At 36.2% G+C, this 18,602-nt stretch overlaps 1 protein-coding gene across 1 annotated transcript in view; it reads left to right on the top strand.

Moving 5' to 3' along the window:
• The first annotated feature begins 591 nt into the window (after positions 1–591).
• Positions 592–18,602, top strand: part of LOC133607848 (rho guanine nucleotide exchange factor TIAM1-like) — a 229,047-nt gene continuing 211,036 nt past the window's right edge. The window contains exon 1 of the mRNA XM_061962860.2: positions 592–608. The gene's annotated coding sequence lies outside the window, so the exon portion shown is untranslated. The remainder of the gene's footprint in view (positions 609–18,602) is intronic.

Here is an 18,602-nt window from a genome sequence, read left to right as displayed (position 1 = left end):
ACATTTTTATTTTAACACTATAAACTACAAAAAAAGGGTGCAAACAAAAGGCGTGCACAAGGCGGAGAACAAACGTGTCTATGAAACAAAAGAACGTCAACACATGAACTGAACTACGGTCATAAACAAAACTTACTTGGAAAGCATGGAGCATGAACTATGGTATCAACAGGAAGCAAGTAATGTCGCCAGACAGACTGCCTGGCAACTGCAAGCCTAAATACTAGTGACATGATTAGTGAAAACAGGTGCGTGACTCAACATGTGAAACAGGTGAAACTAATGGTTGCTATGGTGACAAAACAAGGGAGGGGAAAAAGCAGGAACTAAGTGTCCAAAAACCAAACAGAACATAACTTAAACAAAACATGATCACAGACATGACAGTTGTGGCTCAATATTGGTCCGTATATAAGGCGCACCGGATTATAAGGCGCACTGTCAGCTTTTGAGAAAATTGGAGGTTTTTAGATGCGCCTTATAGTGCGGAAAATACAATATTTGAAGTGGAGTTGTTACCTCCGTCAAGTGTTCGCTATACGACTGTTAGTTTGCGACACAACTAAAAAAGTTATGGACCTATTTTGATGAAACCTTCAGGAAGTGCGGTAAGGAACAAACGGTACAAACATTTTGTTACTGATCTGGATCTAACCTCTCGATCGCAGGTGTCAAAGTCAAAAGGAAGCGGTTCCTGATAAACACAGTTTGCGCTTTGCAGTCAAACTACACAGGTTACATGTTTTCTTTCTTCTTAAAGTGACACACACACTACTAAAGGTTTTTGATTAATTGTTTGATTGAGACTTGTATTAGTAGATTGCACAGTACAGTACATATTCCGTACAATTGACCACTAAATGGTAACACCCCAATAAGTTTTTACACTTGTTTAAGTCGGGGTCCACGTTAATCAATTCATGGTCTGGTCAGTACTTGTAGAAAATACAACTTGATCTCATCAGATTAGGATAATTGTACAAAACCCCAAAAGCAGTAAAGTTGTCACGTTGTGTAAATGTTAAATAAAAACAGAATACAATGATTTGCTAATCCTTTTTAACTTATATTCAATAGAATAGACTGCAAAGACAAGATATTTCATGTTCACACTGACAAACCACATTTTCTTTCTGCAAAAATGAGCTAATTTGGAATTTGATGCTTGCAACATGTTTCAAAAAAGCTGGCACAAGTGGCAAAAAAGACTGAGAAAGTTGAGGAATGCTCATCAAAGATTTATTTGGAACATTTTTCTTTATGACGTATGACGATTCTCCCGGTAGGGGTGTATCCCTTTATGGAGGATGCCTGTGCGTGGCTTTGTTTTACGTGGGGAGACTGGTGCACAGACAGTCACCACACGATCCTTGACAGAATCGGGTAAGGGTCCAGTGGCATGGAGTCCAAGACGACTGGGGACCCTTTTCTGCTGCAGCCTTCTGCCGCCATCGCAGCCGTTGTGGTAGTTCTTAAATTTACCGTCTTCCGCCTGCTCCGCCGTTGAGGTCTTCACCGTATCCCTGGCTAGGGGGCAGTCGGGTACTAGGCCTTTGCCAAGGGCCACCTGGGGTAACAGTAGTAAAGGGGTAAGACCCCATAGAGGAGCCTCCACTGCCGTATGCACTTTAACGTCATGCCCAGGACACTATTATTATTATTATTTGGAACATCCCACAGGTGAACAGGCTAATTGGGAACATGTGGGTGCCATGATTGGGTATAAAAGCAGCTTACTCAGTCATTCACAAACAAGGACGGGGCGAGGGTCACCACTTTGTCAACAAATGCCTGAGCAAATAGTTTAAGAACAATATTTCTCAACAAGGAATTTAGGGATTTCACCATCTACGCTCCGTAATATCATCAAAAGGTTCAGAGAATCTGGAGAAATCACTGCACTTAACATTGAATGCCCGTGACCTTGGATCCCTCAGGCGGTACTGCATCAAAAAGCGACATCAGTGTGTAAAGGATATCACCACATGGGCTCAGGAACACCTCAGAAAACCACTGTCAGTAACTACAGTTGGTCGCTACATCTGTAAGTGCAAGTGAAAGCTCTACTATGCAAAGCCAAAGCCATTTATCAACAACACCCAGAAACGCCGCCAGCTTCGCTGGGCCCGAGCTCATCTAAGATGGACTCATGCAAAGTGGAAAAGTGTTCTGTGGTCTGACGAGTCCACATTTCAAATTGTTTTTGGAAACTGTGGACGTCGTGTCCTCCAGACCAAAGAGGAAAAGAACCATCCGGATTGTTCTCGGCGCAAAGTGTAAAAGCCAGCATGTGTGATGGTATGTGGGTGTATTAGTGGCCAAGACATGGGTAACTTACACATCTGTGAAGGCACCATTAATGCTGAAAGGTACATACAGGTTATGGAGCAACATATGTTGCCATCCAAGCAACGTTATCATGGACGCCCCTGCTTATTTCAGCAAGACAATGCCAAGCCACGTGTTACAACAGTGTGGCTTCATAGTAAAAGAGTGCGGGTACTAGACTGGCCTGCCTGTAGACCAGACATTGAAAATGTGTGGTGCATTATGAAGCCTAAAATAGCAGAAGGGAGACCCCCGGACTGTTGAACAACTTAAGCTGTACATCAAGCAAGAATGGGAAAGAATTCCACCTGAGAAGCTTCAAAAATGTGTCTCCTCAGTTCCCAAACCTTTACTGAGTGTTGTTAAAAGGAAGGACCATATAACACAGTGGTAAAAATGCCCCTGTGACAGCTTTTTTGAAACATGCTGCAGGCATCAAATTCCAAATGAGCTAATATTTGCAAAAAAGAAGAAAGTTTGTCAGTGTGAACATGAAATATCTTGTCTTTGCAGTCTATTCAAGTGAATAGAAGTTGAAAAGGATTTGTTGTATTCTCTTTTTATTTATTATTTACACAACGTGACAACTTCACTGCTTTTGTGTTTTGTAATATTATACCTCAGATGTCAAAGTATGAATATTATTGTTCTTTCCACTCATCTTCTTTTGTCGTGTGGATGTGCTGATTTTTTTTTTTCCCATCATGCGTCTCATTTATTCAAATCAGACCAGAATTTGCGTGTGTGACGTCTCTTGTTTGTCCTGCGCTGGTTTGATTGCAGCGTTCCTGGTTAGCGAAGGCTCTTAATGAGGTAAGCAGGTCCCTCATGAATATTCATAAGTGGCTGCAGGCTGCAGACGTGTTGTATGACCTTGCTCTTTGAGAGAGTGCACTGCCGTGTTTGCCACTAAAAGAAAAACAGCTGCTGCATTTCATTATGTGCTTGAAGGGGAAAAACTATAAAAAATGAGATTTATGCGTGCAGGTTGTCTGTTTATCAATCGAGGTTTATTTAAATAACCCTTAATCACCAGTGCCTCAAAGGGCTTCACAAACCCACAACAGCCAGTCCTGTTCTAAATTCATGATTTTATTAAAATATTAAATAATTAAAAAAACTTATAAAATGTATTTAAAAAATGTAAATTATTTTTTTTTAAATTTGAAAAAATTATAAAAATGAATAATGTAAAACTAGATGAGGCAATTCCCGAAGGAATTCCGTGTGAATGCTCCAATGCTGACGTTGAACTGAAATCCTGGAATTTTTTTTTTTAGAATTGTTGAAGTAGAGCACACAATTCCCAAACAGGCTGAATATTTTGAAGTTGGAACAGTTTGAATCAAATGAAAAATTTGGGAGTTGTGGAACTTTGAAGAATGTCCCATTCATTTCAATGGGAATTTCCCCAAAATTTGGGAACTTCGGGAAAAAGCGAAAAAAAAAATTGAAAATGGTAAAAAACGGTCTGAATGAGTTGAAATGGTTGGTGTTGGGATTTTTCAAATCGGTCGAGAAAATGTTGAAGTAGTAACATGTTGAATTGAGAAATGGTACTACGGAATTCCTGGAATTTCGGGAAAAACGGGAATTTTTCCAGTTGGAAAAACAAATTTGTTTTTTGTCCTGATTAAGACGAATGTTTGGACGGTGGAAATTTCCAGGATGGTGGAATGTGTTGAAGGTAGAATAGTTTGAGTCGGTTGAAAAATACAGAAATGGTGGAAATTTGAAAAATGGCCAATAATTTTGAATGATAAAAATGTCCCAGAAAACCTGGAATTCTGGGAAATCTAGGAATTTTTGGAATTTGTCAAGGAAAAGCACACAATTCCCTAATAGGCTGAACAGTTTTGAAGTTGGAACAGTTTGAATCGGATGAAAAATGTGGGAGTTGTGGAACTTTGGATAACGTCCCATTGATTTCAATAGGAAGTTCCCCAAAATTTGGGAATTTCGGGAAAAGTGGACATTTTTTTGAAAATGGTAAAAAACTTGAATGGTCTGAATGAGTTGAAATGGTTGGTGTTGGAATTTTTCAAATCGGTCGAGAAAATGTTGAAGTAGTACCATGTTGAATTGAGAAATGGTATTACGGAATTCTTGGAATTTTGGGAAAAACGGTAATTTTTCTAGTTGGAATTTTTTTTTTTTTTTTTCCTGAAAAAGAGGAATGTTTTGACGGTGGAACGGTTGAAATGCCTTGAAAAATGTGGAAGGAGTCGTCGCCAGAAAAAAGGGTGGAAATAGGGCTTTGGAAAACCAGGAATTCTGGACAATCCTGGAATTTTTTTGAACTTGGAAAAAGGGTAGTTTAAATTTCCAGGATGGTGGAATGTGTTAAAGGTAGAATAGTTTGAGTCGGTTGAAAAATACGGAAATGGTGGAAGTTTGAAAAATGGCCAATAATTTTGAATGGTAAAAATGTCCTGGAAAACCTGGAATTTTGGGAAATCTGGGAATTTTTGGAATTTGTCAAGGGAAAGCCCGCAATTCCTGAATAGGCTGAACAGTTTGAAGTTGGAACAGTTTGAATCGGATGAAAAATGTGGGAGTTGTGGAACTTTGAAGAATGTCCCATTCATTTCAATGGGAATTTCCCCAGAATTTGTGAACTTCGGGAAAAAGCGGATTTTTTTTGGAAAATGGTTAAAAAAACGGTCTAAATTAGTTGAAATGGTTGGTGTTGGAATTTTTGAAATCGGTCGAGAAATGTTGAAGTAGTAACATGTTGAATTGAGAAATTGTATTACGGAATTCCTGGAATTTCGGGAAAAACAGGAATTTTTCCAGTTCGAAAAACAAATTTGTTTTTATCCTAATTAAGAGGAATGTTTGGACGGTAGAACGGTTGAAATGCGTTGAAAAAATTTGGAAGGAGTAGTCGCCAGAAAAAAGTGTAGAAATAGGTCTTTGGGAAACCAGGAATACTGGAAAATCCTGAAATTTTTTCAAATTTGGAAAAAGAGTAGTTTAAATTTCCAGGATGGTGGAATGTGTTGAAGCTGGAACAGTTTGAATCGGATGAAAAATGTGGGAGTTGTGGAACTTTGAAGAACGTCCCATTGATTTCAATAGGAATTTCCCAAAATTTCGGGAAAAGCGGAAATATCTTTGAAAATGGTAAAAAACTTTAATGGTCTGAATGAGTTGAAATGATTGGTGTTGGAATTTTTCAAACTGGTGGAGAAATGTTGAAGTAGTAACATGTTGAATTGAAAAATGGTATTATGGAATTCCTGGAATTTCGGGAAAAACAGGAATTTTTCCAGTTGGAAAAACAAATGTGTTTTTTGTCCTGATTAAGAGGAATGTTTGGACAGTGGAACGGTTGAAATGCGTTGAAAAAGTGTGGAAGGAGTAGTCGCCAGAAAAAAGGGTGGAAATAGGGCTTTGGAAAACCAGGAATTCTGGACAATCCTGGAATTTTTTTTAAACTTGGAAAAATGGTAGCGTACATTTTCAGGATGGTGGAATGGTTTGAATCGGTTAAAAATGTGGAAATGGTGGAAGTTTGAAAAATGGCCAATAATTTTGAATGGTAAAAATGTCCTGGAAAACCTGGAATTTTGGGAAATCTGGGAATTTTTGGAATTTGTCAAGGGAAAGCCCGCAATTCCCGAATAGGCTGAACAGTTTGAAGTTGGAACAGTTTGAATTGGATGAAAAATGTGGGAGCTGTGGAACTTTGAAGAACGTCCCATTGATTTCAATTGGAATTTTCCCAAAATTTGGGAATTTCGGGAAAAGCGAAAATATTTTTGAAAATGGTAAAAAGCTTGAATGGTCTGAATGAGTTGAAATGGTTGGTGTTGGAATTTTTCAAATCGGTCGAGAAAATGTTGAAGTAGTAACATGTTGAATTGAGAAATGGTATTACGGAATTCCTGGAATTTCGGGGGAAACCGTAATTTTTCTAGTTGGAAAAACAAATGTGTTTTTTGTCCTGTTTAAGAGGAATGTTTGGACGGTGGAACGGTTGAAATGCCTTGAAAAATGTGGAAGGAGTCGTCGCCAGAAAAAAGGGTGGAAATAGGGCTTTGGAAAACCAGGAATTCTGGAAATCCTGGAAACTTGGAAAAATGGTAGTTTAAATTTCCAGGATGGTGGAATGTGTTGAAGGTAGAATCGGTTGAAAAATGTGAAAATGGTGGAAGTTTGAAAAATGGGCAATAATTTTGAATGGTAAAAATGTTCTGGAAAACCTGGAATCCTGGGAAATCTGGGAATTTTTGGAATTTGTCAAGGGAAAGCCAGCAATTCCCGAATAACCTGAACAGTTTGAAGTTGGAACGGTTTGAATCGGGTGAAAAATGTAGAAGGTAGAGCTCGCCAAAATCAGAAGAAGAAGTAGAAGAATAATTTATAGTATGTAATTATTTAAAATATTATTTTATAAATATTAAAAATTAAAATATACAAACATTTAAACATTACTCATATTGTCCACAAGATGGCAGCTAACATGTAGCATTCAGTAGACGTTGTTTTTATGTGTGACCATGTGTGTTGAAATGGATGTTTCTTTTTTGCACCATGACTAGGGAAGGTTGTTTGACTTGTGTCATATAAGTTAATGCTGTGCTATCATTTCCAAGTGCGTTCAATGGTCATTGATCTAAGTATATATTAAATATACTCGGTAAATAAAACCTCAGCTTTGTTTTTTTAATGAATACTTAGGTCTGCTATGCTACTGTATTATAATGTTGGTGGTACTCAGGTGGTACTCAGGTGGTACTTGGCAAAATAAAAAAGTTAGAGACGCACTGCTCTGTGAAATTAGCCAAGAAAAATAAAGCTAAAGTACCACTAGGTGTGGCAAAATTATTCTCTGCATTGAACCATCACCCTTGATCACCCCCTGGGAGGTGAGGGGAGCAGTGAGCAGCAGCAGTGGCCGCGCCCGGGAATCATTTTTGGTGATTTAACCCCCAATTCCAACCCTTGATGCTGAGTGCCAAGCAGGGAGGTAATGGCTCCCATTTTTATAGTCTTTGGGTTGGGTCGGTCTAAGCTTGGGCCCCTGGAGAGGGGGTCCAGATTGAGGCCAAGGGAAAAAACAACTCATAGCCATAGCACACATCCCTAATGATGCAATATGTACATACTAAATAGCATGTTAGCATCGATTAGCTTGCAGTCATGCACTGACCAAATATGCCTGATTAGCACTCCGCACATAACATCAACAAAGCTCACCTTTGTGCATTCACACACAGTTTAAAACGTTTGGTGGACAAAATGAGACAAAGGAGGAGTGGCATAAAACACGTCTTTCTGCGGCGGCGGCGGAGAAAGTTGTGCATGTAAACAATCTACGGTGAGTTCAAGGACCGCCGAAATGACTAGGACAAAACAGCGCTCGCCAAACACTCTTATTAGTGAACACAAGATGAACACAAATATTAAACAGAGGGCTTTCTAACATTTAGGAAGGTTTGTGTCATGTTTGTCCTCCTACACAAACCATCCATCCATCCATTTTCTACCGCTTGTCCCTTTTGGGGTCGCGGGGGATGCTGGAGCCTATCTCAGCTGCGTTCGGGCGGAAGGCGGTGTACACCCAGGGGCGCCGCTAAGGATTTTGGGCCCCATGAAAATAATCTTTACAGGGCCCCCAACACAGTGTCATTATTTTTTCTGTATTATAATTTCATCATCATCTCTGGGCCCCCCTCCATCATGGGCCCCTAGAATCCGTCTCCTTTACCCCCCCTTTTCGGCGCCCCTGGTACACCCTGGACAAGTCGCCATCTCATCACAGGGCCACAATGCAAACTAACAAAGAACATGTAAAATAAAGAAAACCTTGCAAAATAGCAAGCAAAATATTGCAAAATAAAGAAAACCTTGCAAAATAAGAATAATGTTGCAAAATGAAGAAAACGTTGCAAAATAACAAGGAAACGTTGCAAAATGACATGCAACACCTTGCAAAATGACAAAGAAAATGTTGCAAAATAAAAAAAAGGTTGCAAAATGTCAAAGAAAATGTTGCAAAATAAAGAAAAGGTTGCAAAATGACAAAGAAAACAATGCAAAATTACAAAAAAAATTCTGAAATAAAGAAAACGTTGCAAAATAACAAGCAAAATATTGCAAAGTAAAGAAAACCTTGCACAATAAGAAAAATGTTGCAAAATGAAGAAAACGTTGCAAAATGACAAGCAGAATATTGCAAAATAAAGAAAACCTTGCAAAATAAGAAGAATGTTGCAAAATGAAGAAAACGTTGCAAAATAAGGAAAATGTTGCAAAATGACAAAGAAAACATTGCAAAATGACATGCAACACCTTGCAAAATGACAAAGAAAATGTTGCAAAATAAAAAAAGGTTGCAAAATAAAGAAAAGGTTGCAAAATGTCAAAGAAAATGTTGCAAAATAAAGAAAAGGTTGCAAAATGACAAAGAAAACAATGCAAAATTACAAAAAAAAAATCTAAAATAAAAAAAACGTTGCAAAATAACAAGCAAAATATTGCAAAATAACAAGAAAAATGTTGCAAAATGACAAAGAAAACGTTGTAAAATAAAATAAAAAAGGTTGCAAAATAAAGAAAAGGTTGCAAAATGTCAAATAAATATTTAAACAAAAAACATATTTTTCCATTTTCATACATTTTTCAAAAAAAAAGCTCCAGTAGCTACTCAGAGATGCGACCATAAAAGAAGATATATGTTATTATCAGCTCATTTTTAAATGTTGCAGTAAAACATTTTATTGTATTATTTATCGACGCTCACAAAATAGGTATGGTTTTATCACCGGGAAAGGGGAGAAAGGTACCCCTCCCTACCTGCACACCTGAACTTTGACCTGCAGGCACTTGCATCATCATCAGGAATGGGAGCAGTTTTCCTCTGTCAGCATTATCAGGTGCTTGGTGGTCTTCTGCAAAATATAAGTTGGCCGGACAGGGATGAGCGCGTGTGACCCCCAGCGACCGCTAGCCTCTGTGCACGTGTGTGTGTGCACGTGTGTGTGTGTGTGTGTGTGCACGTGTGTGTGTGTGCACGTGTGTGTGATGCATTATTCATTGAATGTACTCGCCTGGCTGCTGATTAGGGTTTTATCTGGCGGGCTCGGCGGAGGACCGGGGCGACCTCATTGTGTTTCCTTTTGTTGATACGTCTCGCTGTGACGTGTCGGGCGGGAGGCGCGGAATTGGGAAAAGCGCATCACGCCCTGGCACGGCGAGATAAGTCGGATTGGCGTAGTGAGCGGCGCTGGCGGAGCCGTCTCAGGTGTGCCCGGTTGTTGAACTACCTACCGTTAAAGTACCAATGATTGTCACACACACACTAGTTGTGGAGAAATTATCCTCTGCATTTGACCCATCACCCTTGATCACCCCCTGGGAGGTGAGAGGAGCAGTGAGCAGCAGCGGTGGCCGCGCCCGGGAATCATTTTTGCTGATTTAAGCCCCCAGTTCCAACCCTTGATGCTGAGTTCACACTTGAACCGATACGGTACCAATTCCCGGTACCTGGGAATCGGTAACTGTACTCAATTTTTGGTACTTTTGTGTGTGTTAATAAATGCTAATTAGTTTGGTAATAATTGTATTTTCTAACGTAACATTTTAAAAATGAGCTGATTATGATAATTGTGCTGTCCCGTTGTTATATCTCGTATTATCACATTTCTGAGTCTCATTTTCCATGCAGTTGCACTTCCAAGACATTAGATGGCAGTACTGTAAAGGCTATTTATGCATGTTGTCTAACCAGGAAGTAGCTTTTTCCATGTTGCTCCCTACAAAATGTTTATACTCTAAACATTGTGCTTTTTACACACCAGCTGTTTGATGGTAACATTCATCTTAGTTGTAGTTTTCATTACAAATTTGGAGGTGTTGCGAATCGCCATGCAAAATCGCTAATGCTAATAGTAGCCTGTCTATGGCTTATCCAATTTAAATTAGCATCAAGCTAGCGCACTGCATTGCACTTCTACGTCATTAGATGGCATTATTCTAAAGGCTGTCTATGTACATTGTCTAACTAGGAAGTCGATTTTTCCATGAAGCTGAATGTGTTATGTTGCGCCCTACAAAGTGTTAGTATAGTAAGTATTGTACTTATTACACACCAGTTGTTGGATTGTAACATTTATCTTTGTCATAGTTTTCATGACCAAATAGGGAGGTGTTGAAATTTCTACTGGTAACAATAGCCTGTCTATGGCACATCCAAGTAGCTTTTTCCATGTTGCTCCCTACAAAGTGTTTATACTCTAAACATTGTGCTTATTACACACCAGCTGTTTGATGGTAACATTCATCTTAGTTGTAGTTTTCATTACAAAATTAGGAGGTGTTTTAATCGCCATGCAAAATCGCTAATGCTAATAGTAGCCTGTCTATAGCTTATCCAATGTAAATTAGCATCAAGCTAGCGCACTGCATTGCACTTCTAAGCCATTAGATGGCATTACTTTAAAGGCTGTCTATGTTTGTCGTTGAACCAGGAAGTAGCTTTTTGCCATGAAGTTGACTGTGTTATGTTGCGCCCTACAAAGTGTTAGTACAGTAAGTATTGTGCTTATTACACACCAGCTGTTTGATTGTAACATTCATCTTAGTTGTAGTTTTCATGACCAAATATGGAGGTGTTGAAATCGCCATGTAAAATCGCTAATGCTAATGATAGCCTGTCTATGGCACATCCAATGTAAATTAGCATCAAGCTAGCGCACTGTATTGCACTTCTAAGCCATTAGATGGCGTTACTTTAAAGGCTGTATGTTTGTCGTCGAACCAGGAAGTAGCTTTTGCCATGAAGTTGAATGTGTTATGTTGCGCCCTACAAAGTGTTAGTACAGTAAGTATTGTGCTTATTACATACCGGCCGTTTGATCGTAACATTCATCTTAGTTGTAGTTTTCATGACCAAATTTGGAGGTGCTGAAATCGCCATGCAAAATCGCTAATGCTAATGGTAGCCTGTCTATGGCACATCCAATGTAAATTAGCATCAAGCTAACGCACTGCATTGCACTTCTAAGCCATTAGATGGCGTTACTTTAAAGGCTGTCTATGTTTGTCGTCGAACCAGGAAGTAGCTTTTTGCCATGAAGTTGACTGTGTTATGTTGCGCCCTACAAAGTGTTAGTACAGTAAGTATTGTGCTTATTACACACCAGCTGTTTGATTGTAACATTCATCTTAGTTGTAGTTTTCATGACCAAATATGGAGGTGTTGAAATCGCCATGTAAAATCGCTAATGCTAATGATAGCCTGTCTATGGCACATCCAATGTAAATTAGCATCAAGCTAGCGCACTGTATTGCACTTCTAAGCCATTAGATGGCGTTACTTTAAAGGCTGTATGTTTGTCGTCGAACCAGGAAGTAGCTTTTGCCATGAAGTTGAATGTGTTATGTTGCGCCCTACAAAGTGTTAGTACAGTAAGTATTGTGCTTATTACATACCGGCCGTTTGATGGTAACATTCATCTTAGTTGTAGTTTTCATGACCAAATATGGAGGTGTTGAAATCGCCATGTAAAATCGCTAATGCTAATGGTAGCCTGTCTGTGGCTTATCCAATGTAAATTAGCATCAAGCTAGTGCACTGTATTGCACTTCCAAGACATTAGATGACATTATTCTAAAGGCTGTCTATAAACGTTGTCCAACCAGGAAGTAGCTTTTGCCATGAAGTTGACTGTGTTATGTTGCGCCCTACAAAGTGTTGGTACTGTAAGTATTGTGCTTTATACACACCAGTTAGATTGCGACATTTATTTTAGTCGTAGTTTTCATTACGGAACATGGAGGTGTGGAAATTGCGATGTAAAAATGCTAATATTATTAGTAGCCTGTCTATGGCAAATCCAATGTAAATTAGCGTCAAGCTAGCGCGTTTTGGAATAGTGGAGCCTTACTTTTAGGTCAAAGTGTTTTCTACCAAGCATGACTGCCAGTAATCTTCTGGGATAATTGCATTAGGGGCCAATGGTTTGGGGGAGCACTGTGGGTTAGGGTTAGGGCCATGTAAGCCTCGCTCCATCCTGGTCGGACCCCCGCGGGGGCCCACATGTACGTGCAACATCAACAAAAACATCCTGCGAGTAATTATGCCAGTTGAGCCGCGTTGTGGCCCCGCCTCCCCCACGCCGAGGCCCGCGTCAGCTCCTTTTAGTCCTTTGTGGGCGTCCCCTGCTCTTTGCACGGCCATGTTGGCTCCCCACAACTGTTGCATAGCAGCTTGGTGTCAGCCAGGATGAACATCAGCCACATGTTACATAACCACACTTTTTCTACGCTCGCAACCTGGAACATCTTCAAGCGTCACTCACTAGAGCCCAGACCTAATCTCTTCACATCAAATATTCCACTTCAAAAAGTTTTTTAGAAAAAATATTGCATATTTTGTGTGTTTTCTATGACAAAAAGGGCATTAAACAAATTAAAAACATAAAAACCTATAATAAAAGGATATTGCCAATATTGCTGTCACGGCTGGGACTGTGGCGTGGTTTATTCTCTCGAGGTGCAAGTGATTTGGACCAGACATGGCGTGAAGGTGAATACATGATTTATTTTAACACTATATATCAAAAAAGAACAAACGAAAAGCGCGCACAATGGCGGAGGTACAAAACTAGGCTATTGAAAACAAAACTTGCACATAGGCAGAAACTGTGAACAATGAAACAAAAACACTTAACTGTGGCATTAATAAACACAAACTTACTTGGCATGGACTATGAAGTGCGCAGAGGTAAACAGAGTGTGACAGGGGTATGAATCCGGGATGTCGCCAGAAAGACAAACTGAAAACAATGAACTTAAATACTGCAGACATGATTAGTGAAAACAGGTGCGTGACTCAAAACGTGAAACAGGTGCGTGACGTGACAGGTGAAAACTAATGGTTGCTATGGTGACAAACAAGAGTGCACAATGAGTCCAAACGTGGAACAGGTGAAACTAATGGGTAACTATGGAAACAAGACAAGGGAGTGAAAAGCCAGAAACTAAAGAGTCCAATAACTAAACAAAACAAGACATGACTGAAACAAAACATGATTACACAGACATGACAATTGCCAAGTTTTTGTTGTTGTTCTTGTAAAACAGTGACATTTTTTGAGTAAAATTATGACTTTTGTCATAATTTTTGCCAAGTGAAATTCCGATTTTTAATATGATATTGCCCAATTTTTTATTTTTTATTGTAAAATGTTGTCTTTTGTCGGGTAAAATTATGACTCTTTTCATAAAATTGCCCAAATTGTAAGTTTTTCTTGTAAAATTGCGACTGTTATTGAGTAAAATTCCAACTTTTATCATAATATTGCACAAATGTTCAGTTTTTCTTGTAAAATTGTGACTTGCATTGAGTAAAATTACTTTTTTTTACTCAATATTGCATTTTTTGTGTTTGCCCTACAAAAACTAAGTTTTCTATTACAAAACGGGCATTTAAGCGTTGAAAGGAAAAATAAAAAAAATGTATGACTTATTTTTAACACTTTTATGAGTTGGACCCATTTGGGTCCCCAAGAATCTTAGTGGGATTTATTTCTTAAACTGTCATTGCTTAAAAAATAATAATGAATCAAAATCAATGTTGTTATGAATTATTGACATTTAAGTCTCCAATTACTTCACATCAAATATTCCCCATTTAAATATTTTTTTGGAATATCTTCATCTTCAAGCATAATGACGGCGTCACTCATTAGAGCCCAGACCTAATTACTTCATATCAAATATTCCACTTTAAAACTTTTTTTATTTTTTTAATTGCATATTTTGTGTGTTTTCTATGACAAAAAGGGCATTAAAACAAATTAAAAAACATAAAAATGTATAATAAAAGGATATTGCCAATATTGGCAATTTTTTTTGTTGTTCTTGTAAAACAGTGACATTTTTTGAGTAAAATTAGGACTTTTGTCATAATTTTTGCCAAGTGAAATTCCGATTTTTAATATGATATTGCCCAATTTTTTATGTTGTCTTTTGTTGGGTAGAATTATGACTCTTTTCATAAAATTGCCCAAATTGTAAGTTTTTCTTGTAAAATTGCAACTGTTTTTGAGTAAAATTCCAACTTTTATCATAATATTGCACAAATGTTCAGTTTTTCTTGTAAAATTGTGACTTGCATTGAGTAAAATTGCTTTTTTTTACTCAATATTGCATTTTTTGTGTTTGCCCTACAAAAACTAAGTTTTCTATTACAAAACGGGCATTTAAGCGTTGAAAGGAAAAATAAAAAAAATGTATGACTTATTTTTAACACTTTTAGGAGTGGGACCCATTTGGGTCCCCAAGAATCTTAGTGGGATTTATTTCTTAAACTGTCATTGCTTAAAAAATAATAATGAATCAAAATCAATGTTGTTATGAATTATTGACATTTAAGTCTCCAATTACTTCACATCAAATATTCCGCATTTAAATATTTTTTTGGAACATCTTCAAGCATAACCACGGCGTCACTCAGTAGAGCCCAGACCTAATTACTTCATATCAAATATTCCACTTGAAAATGTTTTTTTTTTTTTAAATATTGCATATTTTGTGTGTTTTCTATGACAAAAAGGGCATTAAACAAATTATAAACATAAAAACCTATAATAAAAGGATATTGCCAATATTGGCAATTTTTTGTTGTTGTTCTTGTAAAACAGTGACATTTTTTGAGTAAAATTATGACTTTTGTCATAATTTTTGCCAAGTGAAATTCCAATTTTTAATATGATATTGCCCAATTTTTTATGTTTTCTTATAAAATTTTGTCTTTTGTTAGGTAGAATTATGACTCTTTTCATAAAATTGCCCAAATTGTAAGTTTTTCTTGTAAAATTGTGACTGTTATTGAGTAAAATTCCAACTTTTATCATAATATTGCACAAATGTTCAGTTTTTCTTGTAAAATTGTGACTTGCATTGAGTAAAATTACTTTTTTTTACTCAATATTGCATTTTTTGTGTTTGCCCTACAAAAACTAAGTTTTCTATGACAAAAAGGGCATTAAACAAATTAAAAACATAAAAATGTATAATAGAAGAATAGATCTGAAGTTGATCGAGAGATTTAAGCGTTGAAAGGAAAAATTAAAAAAATGTATGACTTATTTTTAACACTTTTAGGAGTGGGACCCATTTGGGTCCCCAAGAATCTTAGTGGGATTTATTTCTTAATACTGTCATTGCTTTAAAAATAATAATGAATCAAAATCAATGTTGTTATGAATTATTGACATATATAAGTCTCCAATTACTTCACATTGAATTTTTTTTTTTTTTTTTTAAATATTGCATATTTTGTGTGTTTGTCCTACAAAAACTAAGTTTTCTATGACAAAAAGGGCATTAAACAAATTAAAAACATAAAAACGTATAATAGAAGGATGGATCTGAAGTTGATCGAGAGATTTAAGCGTTGAAAGGAAAAATTAAAAAAATGTATGACTTATTTTTAACACTTTTAGGAGTGGGACCCATTTGGGTCCCCAAGAATCTTAGTGGGATTTTTTTCTTAAACTGTCATTGCTTAAAAAATAATAATGAATCAAAATCAATGTTGTTATGAATTATTGACATATTTAAGTCTCCAATTACTTCACATCAAATATTCCGCATTTAAATATTTTTTGGGAATATCTTCAAGCATAACGACGGCGTCACTCAGTAGAGCCCAGACCTAATTACTTCATATCAAATATTCCACTTGAAAATATTTTTTAGAAAAAATATTGCATATTTTGTGTGTTTTCTATGACAAAAAGGGCATTGAACAAATTAAAAACATAAAAACATATAATAAAAGGATATTGCCAATATTGCCAATTTTTTGTTGTTGTTCTTGTAAAACAGTGACATTTTTTTGAGTAAAATTATGACTTTTGTCATAATTTTTGCCAAGTGAAATTCCGATTTTTAATATGATATTGCCCAATTTTTTATGTTTTCTTGTAAAATTTTGTCTTTTGTCGGGTAAAATTATGACTCTTTTCATAAAATTGCCCAAATTGTAAGTTTTTCTTGTAAAATTGTGACTGTTGTTGAGTAAAATTCCAACTTTTATTATAATATTGCACAAATGTTCCGTTTTTCTTGTAAAATTGTGACTTGCATTGAGTAAAATTACTTTTTTTTACTCAATATTGCATTTTTTGTGTTTGCCCTACAAAAACTAAGTTTTCTATGACAAAAAGGGCATTAAACAAAGTAAAAACATAAAAACGTATAATAGAAGAATAGATCTGAAGTTGATCGAGAGATTTAAGAGTTGAAAGGAAAAATTAAAAAAATGTATGACTTATTTTTAACACTTTTATGAGTTGGACCCTTTTGGATCCCCAAGAATCTTAGTGGGATTTATTTCTTAATACTGTCATTGCTTGAAAAATAATAATGAATCAAAATCAATGTTGTTATGAATTATTGACATATATAAGTCTCCAATTACTTCACATTGAATTTTTTTAATTTTTTTAAATATTGCATATTTTGTGTGTTTGTCCTACAAAAACTAAGTTTTCTATGACAAAAAGGGCATTAAACAAATTAAAAACATAAAAACGTTTAATAGAAGAATAGATCTGAAGTTGATCGAGAGATTTAAGCGTTGAAAGGAAAAATAAAAAAAATGTATGACTTATTTTTAACACTTTTAGGAGTGGGACCCATTTGGGTCCCCAAGAATCTTAGTGGGATTTTTTTCTTAAACTGTCATTGCTTAAAAAATAATAATGAATCAAAATCAATGTTGTTATGAATTATTGACATATTTAAGTCTCCAATTACTTCACATCAAATATTACACTTTCAATATTTTATGAAAGAAATATTGCATATTTTGTGTGTTTGCCCTACAAAAACTAAGTTTTCTATGACAAAAAGGGCATTAAACGAACTAAAAACATAAAAACGTGTAATTGACAAATAGATCTGAAGTTGATCGAGAGATTTAAGCATTATAAGTAAAAATAAAAATAAAATATTTTTATCAATTAAACTCTTTTGGATCCCCAAAAATTTTTATGTATTTTTTTTTAAAGCTGTCATTGCCTAAAAATAATAATGAATTAAAATCAATGTTGTTATGAATTATTGACATATTTAAGTCTCCAATTACTTCACATCAAATATTACACTTTAAAATTCTTATGGAAAATATATTGCATATTTTGTTTGTTTGCCCAACAAAACCAACATTTTCTATGACAAAAAGGGCATTAAACAAACTAAAAACATAAAAACTAATAAAGGTAATAAAGTAAAAAAAAGGTATGACTTATTTTTTTAACACTTTTATGAGTGGGACCCTTTTGGATCCCCGAGAATCTTAGTGGGATTTATTTCTTAATACTGTCATTGCTTAAAAAATGCATCAAAATCAATGTTATGAATTATTGACCTTTTTAAATCTCCAATTACTTCACATCAAATATCACACTTTTATGGAAAAAATATTGCATATTTTGTGTGTTTGCCCTAAAAAAACAAAGTCTTCTTTGACAAAAACGGCAAAAAAAACCCATGAAAATTTAAGTGGTAAAAGTAAAAAATTGTTTTTATTTTTAACACTTTTATGAGTGTTGGGGCTCATTTTGGATCCCCAAAAACTTTAGTGGGACTTGTTTAAAACGGCCATCGCTAAAAAATAATAATGAATTAAAATCAATATTGTTATGAATTATTGACATTTTTAAGTCTCCAATTACTTCACATCAAATATTACACTTTGACATCATTTTGGGTGGAAATGTGTGCATATTTTCTGTTGGGTTTTTCTTTAATAAAAAACATTAAAAAATAAATTTTACAAGGACCGATAGATCTGAAGTTGATCTAGAGATTTAAGGGTTGAAAAAAAAAAACCCAAAATTATTTTTAACATTTTTATGACTGAGACCCCTCAGGGTCCCCGGGACCGAACTTGAGGGGAGCCTTAATGGTAAAAAAAACCCCAAAAAACAGCAAAATTGCCCCCGCATGCTTTGATTTGTTATCCTTCAGTGGGAAGAGTTTGGCTATAGAATGTTCATTCATGCACACGTGTTGCCACATGCCTCTGCTTGCTGTACCGTGTGTGTGTGTGTGTGTGTGTTCTTGTATTTCTAGCCTTCTTGAGACATGAAGAAGGAAAAGTATCTTCCATATGAGGAGGTGTGAACAAGTGAGGACATAAGTCATGGTCCCAATAACATTGCATCTAATAGAGAATGTCTCATTTGCACCCCTGCTGGTAACATCTATCAAAATGAGGCAGCTAAGTGTGTCGCTTTTAAAAGTGCTCC

The sequence above is a fragment of the Nerophis lumbriciformis genome, linkage group LG09, assembly GCF_033978685.3.
Source record: "Nerophis lumbriciformis linkage group LG09, RoL_Nlum_v2.1, whole genome shotgun sequence".
NCBI classification, from domain to species: Eukaryota; Metazoa; Chordata; class Actinopteri; order Syngnathiformes; family Syngnathidae; genus Nerophis; species Nerophis lumbriciformis.
This window is presented reverse-complemented; position numbering and strand designations above follow the sequence as displayed.